The sequence below is a fragment of the Furipterus horrens genome, unplaced genomic scaffold, assembly GCF_987537825.1.
Source record: "Furipterus horrens unplaced genomic scaffold, mFurHor1.1.pri manual_scaffold_9, whole genome shotgun sequence".
Taxonomy (NCBI): Eukaryota; Metazoa; Chordata; class Mammalia; order Chiroptera; family Furipteridae; genus Furipterus; species Furipterus horrens.
Genome location: NW_028327179.1, coordinates 53,220,761 through 53,233,376, shown reverse-complemented (window position 1 = coordinate 53,233,376; position 12,616 = coordinate 53,220,761).

The following is a 12,616-nucleotide window of genomic DNA, read 5'->3' as shown; positions in this document are numbered from 1 at the left end:
TATCTTCTATCTCCCCATCTGGAAGTTGATCTCATGAAAGCAAAAATGTCTTACTCACTGTTGTGTCCTTAAGATTTTTGAAGAGTGTCTGGCCATAACAGGTGCTCAAAATTAGTTGTCCAGTGAAGAAATTGATAAATGAGACCCTTAAAAGATCTTGTATTTCATCCCTGACTTTCATCCCATAGGCTTCAAGTCTCCCTTTCTTTAATTAAATCAGTGTTTCTAAGGGCTTAAGCATCAGGAATTTTTTTTAACTCCCCAGATTCTCCCAATGAGCAGCCAAAGTTGAGAACCACTAAGATAAATCAGGGATTTTAAACATATAATATACATATAAATAACCTAGAGATTCTTTTAAAATGCAGAATCTGATTCAGTCATTGTAGTAGTACATGTAGGCTGGAGAGCACATTTTTAATACGTTCCAGGTAATACCTCTGTGACTGGTGTATGGATAGTGCTTTGAGGAGCAAAAGCCTAGTTGACTTCTAAGATCACCTACAGTTCTATATTCTGTGGCTAAGTGAGGATAACTCAGTCTACGTCAATCTCCACCCATGAGTTTCTCCTACCCTGGATAGCTCTGAATTGGGAACTACGGAGCAAAGCAAAGGAAATGTCACTTGCTTTATTTAAAATATTTTGAATGTCTAATTTTAATTTTAGAATACTTTCATACTGACTAAAAAACTTGCAAAAATGTCTCTATATACTTCACAAAGATTCCCTAAATGTTAAGTCTCACTTCAGCATAGTACAGCTATCTAAATCAGAAAATTAATGTTGGTATAGTACTATTAATCTATAGACCACATTCAAATTTTATTATTGTTCTTGTATTCAAATTTCATTATTGTTTTCTGGCCTGGGATCCAAACCAGCATCTTGGATTGCATTTAGTTCTCTGTTTTTCTATGTCTTTCATGACCTTGAAACAGTTGTAGAATACTGACAAGTTATTTTGTAAAATGTCCTTCAAGTTGGATTTGTCTAATGTTTCCTCAGGATTAAGTTTGTGTGGTAAATTTGGACCAAGAATATCACAGAAGTGATATTGGATCCTCCTCAGTGCATCATATCATATAACAAAAAAAAAATGAATTTATCTTACTACTAATAATGTTAACTATGGCCTTCTGAATAAGGTGTTATCTTCCAGCACTACTTATCTCTTTCTTATTAAACATGTTTGTTGTTGGGAGACATTTGACACTGTCAACCTAACTATCTCATCACATTTTCACTCATTAATTTTATATACATTAATAATTCTTACCTGAAACAATTATTGTAGTAGCTGGCCAACAGGTTGGTGCAAAAGTAATGCTCAACTTTTTTAAAAGGAAGTTTTAGATAGTATTTATTAAGTTTGTGCCTCTTCTTATAATTTTTTGATGTCACAGTGACTAATTTATACCTTATTTTTTCAGATTATTGAAGTATTGTCCATAATCATCCACAATATTTGCACCCGTGTTCCTCTCATCTAAAGACCACATTAGAAGTGTTTTACTCTATGAGTTTCATAAAGGTGTCAAAGCAAGTACAGCAGCAAAGTCTACTCAGAGCACATATGGGGACAATGCAGTGACTGAATAAAGTTTCAGGGGGTGGTTTTTCCATTTCTGAAGTAGGGATTCCAGTTTGAAAAATGAAACAAAATAGGGTCGCCCCAAAAAAACTTGAGTCTGAAGTGTTGGAGGCAATTGTTTCAGAAAACCCCACCGTTACCTCTAGGGAACTTGCAGAATAATTTAACATAGCCCATACAACCATGCTATGCCAACTAAAAAGGATCAGAAAGGTTTCAGTAGTTGGAAAATGGGTCCCAATGAACTGTCTCCAGAGAATCTGCAACAGCGTGTTTCTTGTTGTGAATCATTGCTTTCATGACTCCTCCAGGCACCATTTTTAGGTAGGTTTGTTACAGGTGATGAAAAATGGATCCTTTACCATAACATTAAATGCTGCCAATTGCAGGTCAGTCAAAGAAGAAGAAGAGTTCAACAATCACAAGGAGGACTTCATCTAAAGAAGATCATGTTGAGCGTATGGTGGGATATGGAAGAAATTGTCCATTACTAACTGTTAGACAACAATCAAACAATTACTGCTAATCTTTACTGTGAACAACTTCATTGTTTGAAAGCAGCTATGAACCAAAAGCAACCCTCCTTAGTCAATAGAAAGGGTGTCATCTTCCATCACGATAATGCTTGTCCTCACACAGCTCGACTCACCAAAAACTTCTCAAAAGAACTTTGTTGGGAAATATTGCTTCATCCTCCATATTCTCCTGACCTTGCTCCTTTTGATTATCACTTGTTTAGGGGACTACAGAACTATTTTGATGGTCTTAGGTTGACATCAAGAGAGGAGGTTGAAAATGAGTTGGATTCATATTTTGCTTCAAAACCTAAAGAATTTTACAAGTGTAGCATTTATAAGCTAGTTGACAAATGAAATGAGGTTCTAGAAAGCAAAAGAGGTTATGTTAACAAATAAATATTTTCATAATCATGGGCTTTTTCATTTTTTAAATAAACCTCAAAAAAGGACATTATTTTTCCACCAACCTTATAATTTTCATCATACTTTCTATACTTATCATTTTGAACTCTGCTGTAAGAGCTTTCCTATCTCTGCCATTTATTTATTTTTAAAATTATTTATATAGGTATGAGTTTGTTAATTCTTATTTTATGCTATGGGTTGTAATCTATTGCTGTCATTAATAATTACTTTTTGCTCACGTTCTTGGTTTAGCTAGTGAAGCCCATTCAATCTGTCTTCTGTATCCCCTGACATGTCCTCATTTTTTTAGCACTTTCTTTCTTTGTGGAACTATAAGATGTTCTAGGCATATCTTGCACTTTCCTTGCCCTAGCCCAGAATCACCCATTTTCAAAACAATTGTTATTTCCTTTTATTGGAGAACGGTATTTAGAAATCAAGATTTGGGCACAAGATGTGCTCATCAATATTGGATTATGTGGAGTATAAATATATGTATTATAAATTCAGATCTATTTCTATTTATCTATGTTAAATCTATGTTTAAAGTTATAAGTACATGCTGGTGATTTTTCTGTTTGCTTTAGCTTTCAAGATCACCACCTCCTCTTCCATCTCCCCCTCCCCCTCCTTCTTCATCTCCTTCTTCTTTTAGTCTTTACCTCCTGATTTAATATGTGGCCATCTGCATGATGCAAAGCAGCAACTCTGGGGATCTGAAGGACCTGAGTTCAAGTCCTGTCTCTATCATTTTCTAGCCATATAATTGTGGGGAAACAGTCTCTCATAATAATAGATCCTCAAGAAAACACAATACTTTCCAGGATCAGTCCCTGGAATCAAGAAGTATTTTTTCTTTGAAAGTTTCAGACCTCATAGTTTGGTTAATTTCTCTATTCTGACTTCAGTTAAAGTTTCTCTTTTATTAAAACACAGTTAATCTACCTTTCCCAAACTGTTCTTCCCAGCACTTCTAAGAGGGCAATTTAACTACTGTTTCTCCCCTTATTGATTATTTTCCTGTCACAAAGATGATTCAGTCCCCAGTTACATACTTCTTATGTGATGTCAGTATTTGCTCTATTTTCATTTATCGCCTATATCCATTATGTAATTATTACATAGTTGTCTGTCTGTATATCATCTATATATCTATCATTTATCTATCTATCCATCCATCTATCTATTTATCTCTATCATCTATCATTTCAAGGAGGCAAAGGGATTACAGCTCTAAACCATCAATTTGAGAAGAGCCATTTCTAGCAGGATTGGTGTTATTTTTCTGTTAAAAATAAAAAGGACAGCATTCTGGATAAAATCAGTTTGATTATCCAACCATTAAATGTTGCTTATTCCAGGAGTATAATTCTCAAAAGGCAGTCATATCTAAGAGTATTTAAGAACAAAGACTTTGCAGTAGGAAGAAGCTGTGTTTACTTTGGAGGGCATTTACATTTTAACAGACTGAGGAATAAATCCATGTTTTAGAGAGAAGGACTATTTACCATCTGTAGTTTGTTCATGGCTGAGGCAGGGGAAATCTGTCATTCACATACATTTGTGATTAAGTTGGCAGATCTGCTCTTATGAAGGGTTTCATCAGCAATGACTGATATAGAAACACACTCCCTGCTTCTGAAAACCTGCCTGGTGCAATATAGCGAGCTACCTATTCATCTTCTGGTTGTGGCAAAAATGTTAGTATATTGAGTAGTATCTTCTCATTTTTTTTTCTTGTGATAAACACTTGAGTATCATTGATGGAAGAATTAGTACAATGTTAGATAAAATAGTGACTAATAATTATATCACCAGATTTTCAGGTACTGGTAAAACAGTTTAAGTGGGATCGGACTACATTATCCAAATGACCATGTGCATCAGGAAGGGCCATATATAAGGTGTCTGGAAGAGGGGAAGAGAATAAGAGCTCAAAAAACCACTGTATATAAAGAGGATGGTGTGAGAACAGACAGAGAGAGAGAAAGGAAATTTTGGCCACTTCTATGAGTGAAAAATACTAGATGTGGAGACTTCTAGTCAAGATGGAGGCAGTAGACATGCTTCACCTCCTCACACAACCACAGAAAGAATTACAACCAGATCTCAAAACTATTAACATCCAGAAACATTGGAAAATCAAAGTCTGACAACCAAGGATTTAAAGAAGTCACAATCATCCAGTCAGGTAGGAAGGGCAGAATCACAGAGAGGGGTGAAGAGGTGGCATGGCCTAGAAATGTGGCAGCAGTGATAGAACAGATGGGAGAGATACCTTGAAAGTGAGCAATCATAGCCATAGGCCAGGCTGCACAGCCAGGGTTTTAGCACTGGGAAGATAGACGCCATTACCTCTGACTGCAAAAACAAGTGGAGGTTGGGGTGGCAGAAGAAACAACCTATTTTCATCACTTAAAAGGCCAGCACAGTCTTAAAATGTGTGCAGACCCACCCACTTCGGGATTTACCACCGGGGCAGCAGCTGGAATGGTGATAGTCACATAAAGGAAGGGAATGAAGTGACTGGAAATGGGGCAAGTACCGGGTGAACCACAAGAAGCCAGACAGTGGCATTGACCCTTCTCTGAGCCCTCACCACACAGCTACAAAGTGGCAAAGTGAATTGTCCCACCCTGGAAATTACCTAAGCCTCCACCACACACAATTTACAGGTGCCTTTTTTGCATAAGCCACCCTACTAAGACAGAAGCAACTTCACCTAATACACAGAAACTAACACACAAAGGCTGCTAAATTGAGGAGACAAAGAAATATGGCCCAAATGAAATAACAGAACAAAATCCCAGAAAAAGAACTAAGCAAAATGGAGATAGCCAACTGATTAGATGCAGAGTTCAAACACTGGTTAGGTTATCAGGATGCTCAGAGAACTCCTTGAGTATGGCAAAAAAAATAAATAAAGGAAGGCATGAAGGTTACACTAAGTGAAATAAAGAATAACCCACAGGGGACCAAAAGAAAAGGGAATGAAGCAGGATTCAATGATTTAGAACATAAGAAAGAGATAAACATTCAATCAAAACAAAAAGGAGAAACAAGAATTTAAAAAACAAGGATAGCTTTAGGACTCTCCAGGACATCTTCAAACATGCCAACATCCAAATCATATGGCTATCAGAAGGAGAAGAGAGAGAGCAAGAAATTAAAAACTTATTTGAAAAAATAATGAAAACTTCCCTAATTTGACAAAGGAAATAGACATATAAGTCCAGGAAGCACAGAGTCTCAAATAAGTCAGACCTAAAGAGGAACACACCAAGACACATCATAATTAAAATGCCAAAGGTTAAAGATAATGAGAGAATCTTAAAAGCAGCAAGACAAAAGCAGAGCGTTACCTACAAAGGGGTGCCTATAAGACTGTCAGCTGATTTCTCAAAAGAAACTTTGCAGGCAAGAAGGGACTGCCAAGAAGTATTCAAGGTGATGAAAAGCAAGGACTTAAAACCAAGATTACTCTACCCAGCAAAGCTATCATTTAGAATGGAAGGGCAGATAAAGTGCTTCCCAGACAAAGTAAAGCTAAAGGAGCTCATCATCACCAAGCCATTGTTATATGAAATGTCAAAGGGACTTACTTAAGAAAAAGATCAAAACTATGAACACTAAAATGACAACTAACTCACAACTATCAACAATTGAATTTAAAAATTAACCTAAGCAAACAAGCAGAACAGAAACAGAATCATAGATATGGAGATTATTTATTTAGAGGTTTATTAGCTGGAGGGGAAGAGGGAGAATGGAGAAAAAGATACATGGATAAGTAGTATAAATTATTAAGTACAGAATAGACAGGGTAATATTAAGAGCAGTATAGAAATTTTGGGAGCCAAAGAACTTACATGTATTACCCATGGACATGAGTTAAGGGGCGGGAGATTACCAGAGGAAATTGGGGTATTGGGTGGAAGGGATAAGGGTGAAAAATTGGGACAACTACAGTATAATAATCAATAAAATATATTTAAAAATCAAGAGAATAAAAGATGAAATACTCAAAAAAAGGATATATGAAAAGGTTCTGGTGATATGCTCTAAGTAACCTTCTCAGTTGCCTTTTCAAGGAACTTAGCATAAGTATTTACATTATTTTATAGGTTGTTTGTTTTGAACAAACCAGAATACTAAGCACCAGCAGAATCTAGCAAGATCTACAGGTAATTTGGTACATATGACTAGTAAGCAGCTGTAATAGTCAATATAATGAACAGTCATAGGCATGTGCACTGACCCATTAAAGTAAATACTCAACCAATCAAGATGACTATCAGCTATAAATGGCAGTGTGCCACATTAATGTGTGCCAATCTAACATGACCTATGATTACCAGTGCTTCCTACACCTGAAAGTGATTTCCCTAGAAAGGTATGAGGGGGCTTTGTGAGCTCTAAAGTCCTTCAGTGTCAGTTCAATCTGAGTTCATGAGAAACTAGGAGGGGTGTGGTGGGGTGGGGCAGAAGCTAATGAATAATTTGTGGTGACCTGACCCTTGTTTGTACATTACTAGACATTGCTACTATCTGACATATGTTTACTAACTTTATTTCAAAAATAATTTCCAGAGATAGGGCAATCTTGTTCCTTTTTTTATCAGTTATTAGAACGACAGAGTACAGAGTAATAGAGGTAGTGCTCGCCAAATGTCCATTTTCTCCCATTTCCTAGCATCATTGTATTTAGGTTGAGACCATTAGTAATTCTGGCCATTGGACTGTTAGCAGAAGTGACATGGGTCACTTTTAGACCCAGATGGATAAAAGTCAGTGCACTGCTTTCATCCTTCTCTTGACATAGCAACATTGAGGCCATGTATCCCAAAGAGAAGAGGTACCCAATCTGCATCAAAGTTTATGTGAAATACAAACCTAAGTGTTAAGTCACTGATAATTGCACAGCATAGCATAATAATTTTTCTTAACCAGAAATTGGTCCTTTGTGGATGTTGCACGACAGAAACCTAAGGATGTTTATTAATGGCAAGCAGTGAAGACACAAACATTGGAGATTAAAAGGCTGTTGACCCATGTTATGCAGCAGCAAAACATTTTCTAAATCTTCCACCTGCAATAACTTGGGGAGATAGAGCATAAGTTCTGAAGGAAGATGTTAGAAAAAATTATGCAAATAGTGTATACAGCGGTCTTTGGCAATGTATTACAAGAAAGAGACAAACAAAAGGAAAAACTGGCAAGCAGAAATGAAATTGAATAGAGTGTTCAGAAATCCACAGTTTGGTAGAATTGAAAAAGCCAGGTTTTTTTCTAGATCCCAAATGTAAGAGACAGGACAGAAAAGATTTTAGTTCTGCTTCCACTTAAAATTTACAAAGTAGAAAGCTTTAAGAGAACTTTGCTCCCACACTAATGGAAAAAAAAAACTGGATGTTTTAAAAATCATAAATTTTCTTGAATCCATCAACACTGAGATCACATGGTAACAGAATGAAATGCTCAGTCTCTCTGACTCCATCTTCAAGCCTGCTCTGTTCCCATGACTTTCAAGCTAATAATTTCTGCTTAGTCTTGCACAGAGACATGCTAATCATTAGATGAACTCTGCTATTGGCTTAATTTTTAGAAAAAAAAAGGGTCCTTACTGGAAGGTGCCTCTCCTGAGGAGATGGGGGAAATATGAACAAAAATAATTATTGTTTATCATTGTTTATTACTTATTATTTATTTGCAGGAGCCTTGTGACCAGACTCAAATCAGCTGGGGGTCAATGGACTGGGAATAAAGAGGTTTCATGATCTTTCTCAGACCCCTTCTGGTGCTCAGATATCTGAGGTGGTCAGTCACTTCTTGCTCCTTTCATTTCTCCTTCCCTTGACATAAAAGAAGCCTGAACTCTATACTTTCAGAAGATGGATTTGAGATACCACTAGTGCTCCCATCTTTTCTGTCAGCACATTCTCCACCAGTAAACCTTTCCTTACTCCAAACTCTGACATTTTGAGTTTTGACCTTTTGAAGCATTGGACACATGGACTTTATACCAGTAACCACAAGGCAATAGCATAAACTGAATTCTATAGCATGAAGATCCCTTAGGAGAGAGAGGACAGATAAACTGTTTCACCTTTGGCAGAGCAAGGCCAGCATAAAAATAGTAAGAAGAAATCAGCTGAAAATTTACTAAATTCTTAAAGGCCTAGTATGAGATAGCATAACCATTTAAAGTAGTCCTGGTAGTCCCTGAATCAAGGGAGTTATCACTCACTAGCAAAGGCAAATTTGCTGTATGGAAAATCAAACTGAAAAAAAAAAAGGTTAAAAATGGATTTGCCTGGGTTCACAGAGTAAAAAACAGTGCGAAGAACAGCAATTCACATCTTCTCACTCCTCAGGCACGTGCTATAAAAAATCCTGTCTTAGATCACAACTATTTTCTCCCAATTAATTAATCAATTAATCCCTTTATTGATTTTTAAGATAGTATCTTTGACAACAGTGTATATTTTATCTACAATAAATATCTACAAATATCTACTCATGCCTGAACATAAACTCATGCCTCTACCTTAGAGTTGGCTCTGAGTTTATTTTTTCAATAAATTTTAAAACTTTCAGGTTTAGGAAGGTTTTATTCAAGGTTTGGGGTTTTAACCATTTAGTAACTTTATGTTCTATTATTAGGTATAAAGAAAGCATTAAAGCTTCACAGATGAAATTTAAAGTGGGATTATTACATTGTTGATGGAAAAATGTAGTGTTTAAAATACTTTGTTTCTTAAGCCTCTACTAGACCAATTTCAATTCTCAAACTACTGGGAACCAGAATAGCAAGACGTTAACAATACTACCTACCTATTTCAAGTTTTTCCTTTCTGCATTTAAAAAGTATGGTTTGCTTTTACTTTAAAAACACATTTTTATTATAGAGTTTTTTTTGAAAAAAAATAAAGAAATAAAACCTATAATCCCATCAACCAGGTATAACCACTGTTAACAATGTAGTATATCTTTCCAGACTTTTCTTTCCTGTGCTTCTTATATTTTCAAAATTGGTTTCAGATATTATAGAATCTGTTATACCTTCTCAAATTTATGACAAAAATCAAGTGTCGGAAAGTTAGATAGTAGGTATATAAAGGGTTCTGTTTCCAGAGATCTCAGAGCACTATAAAAATCCATAATTGTGAGTAAAGTCATCATTTTTGCTTTAACATGCAATGTGTATATATTATTAAATACATAAATCTCCATCTATCGTCGTCTTCAGTAATGTTTCAACTGCATTGTCTATTATGGGAATACCTTCAGCTTCCACTGGGAATCTGGTTCAAGAGGAACAAAATATGTTCAAACATGTCTTAACCCAGAAAATCAAATGGATGCATTTATTAAATATTGAGATTTTTAAATTTGTTTTAACTTTCTTCAAAATACAAATAAGATATAGCTTTGTAATAAAGAGTTTTTTTTTGATATCTGTAAACACTTAGTCATAGACTAGGGATTATAACTTCAAAATATACACTAAAACATATATTTAGAAATCTATTCTTAGAACTGTTCAAAAATAGGTCATCACAAGCTTTGAACTATTCTGATCATGATGCTGTGAGCAACTCTGCTGTAAAATATTTGAAAAAGGTAAAAGTAGATATATTGGTGAAGGAATATATACTTGATTCACTTAGGAGGTCAATTAAGCTCTTTGTTTTTAAGGTTTTAATTTTGTTTTAACCTGATACTCCAGGAAAAGGCAAGCCATGGGGATTGGAGTAAAGTCTACCTCCATTTTTTTCCTGTGAAAACTAAACAGAGGTATCTTGATTCTTGCTTTCTTCAACACAAAATGGTTAGTTCTACTTGAATCATGGTGACAATATTTCTAGCACATGGTTAGATCCATAATGGTGAGTGATTTCAGAGTGTTATTTGCTTGTTGCCTTTTAAGTGTCTCCAGGCAGCAGTCACCTGCCTAAAAACCAGCGAGCAAGTGACCTTGATACTGAAGGCCACTTCTTCATTTATTTATGGAAATATACAGAAAATAGACTCAAAACATTTCCTTTATAAGAGGGAATATCCGTTTTCAAAAGAACAACACAGTGTTCTTAACTAGATTGCCCCCAATAAATCATATATGTATATAAAGTCCCTTAATTTATATATTATGAATTCCTGAAAATGTATTTGGAAGTCTGAAAGTCAAATACAGAGAGTTCTTCTCTTAGAAACCTCATAACATTATAATATCCATAATTGTCATTTAAAATATCATTTTTGAGCTCTACCTAAGACACAGAGGCAAACAAACACAGGAGTCTGTCAAGATGAGGAGACAGAGAAGTATGACCCAAAAGGGGGAACGGATCAAGGTTCCAGTGGGAGAACTAAGTGATGAGGAGATAGCCAACCTAACAGATGCAGAGTTCAAAACACTGGTAGTGAAGATGGTCACAGGCTTGACAGATGTGCTTGAGTGTGGCAGGCGCATAAGGGAAGAAGTGAAGGCTATGCTAAATGAAACGAAGAAAAATCCACACAAAACCAATGGTGAAGGGAAGGAAACTTGGGTTTAAATCAATGATTTGGAACATAAAGAAGAAAAAAACAGTCAATCAGTACAGAATAAGGAAACAAGAATTGAAAAAAATGAGGAGAGGGTTGGGAACCTCTGCGATAACTTAAAATGTGCCAACATCTGAATCATAGGGGTGCGAGAGGAGAAGAAGAAGAGCAAGAAATTGAAAATTTATGTGAGAAAATAATGAAGAAAAACTCCCCATATCTGGTGAAGGAAATAGACATATAAGTCCAGGAAGCACAGAGAGTCCCAAACAAGGGACCACACCAAGACACATCATAATTAAAAAACCAAAAGTTAAAGATAAAGAGAGAATCCTAAAAGCAGCAAGACAAAGGGGTGCCTATAAGACTGTCAGCTGATTTCTCAAAAGAAACTTTGCAGGCAAGAAGGGACTGCCAAGAAGTATTCAAGGTGATGAAAAGCAAGGACTTAAAACCAAGATTACTCTACCCAGCAAAGCTATCATTTTAGAATGGAAGAGCAGGTAAAGTGCTTCCCAGACAAAGTAAAGCTAAAGGAGCTCATCATCAAGCTATTATTATATGAAATGTCAAAGGGACTTAAGAAAAAGATCAAAACTATGAACACTAAAATGACAACTAACTCACAACTATCACAACTGAATCTAAAAAATAAAAACAAAATCTAACTAAGCAAACCAGAATAGGAACAGAATCATAGGTATGGGGATCATTTTGAGGGTTATCAGCTGGAAGGGGGAAGGGGGAGAAATGGGGAAATAGTGCAGGGGTTAAGAAACATAATTGGTAGGTACAAAATAGACAGGGGGAAGTTAAGAATAGTATAGGAAATGGTGAAACCAAAGAACTTATATGCACAGCCCATGGACATGAACTAAGGGGGGTGGAATTGCTGGAGGGGAGTGGGGTACTGGGCGGAGGGGAGCAAAGGGGGAAAAATTGGGACTACTGTAACAACATAATCAATAAAATATACTTTAAACATAAAATAAAATATCATTTTTGCTTGAATGTGCAATGTATACATATTATCTAACACATTAAAAATAACAAACTCAAAATATAGATAAAAATACATGTTTTGAAATAATATCTTACCTACCTCAATTGCCAGTTATCTCAGCCTAGAGAAGAAATTTATTAAAAATTATTTAAGGATTAGCTGATTCCATTTAATGGTGTCAGACAATTTTCTTAAAATGATCTTCAAGAGCAAGTGGAATGCCAGCCATCATCTCCTCTGAGAAGAGGCAGGTGGGAAGCTGTCTTCTTATAGTCTTGTGTACTTTTCCCTGCATTTGTATAGCTGCTCATTCTCAGTCAGCACTTGTGTAGACACCCCAGTTCCTCCATCAATACACCTTGCCTTTGATAATATATGTCATCTGTCCTCTCTAGTTCATTCTTATCCTCTGCAACTAAACTTATAGTCAACCATCTCACATCCATTGAGCAACCAACTGAAGGTCACAATGACCTGCCCTCAGCATTCCTAACTGCATCATCGCTGGTATGGGCCCTTTCATATTGCCACCTTCCACACATTTTTACA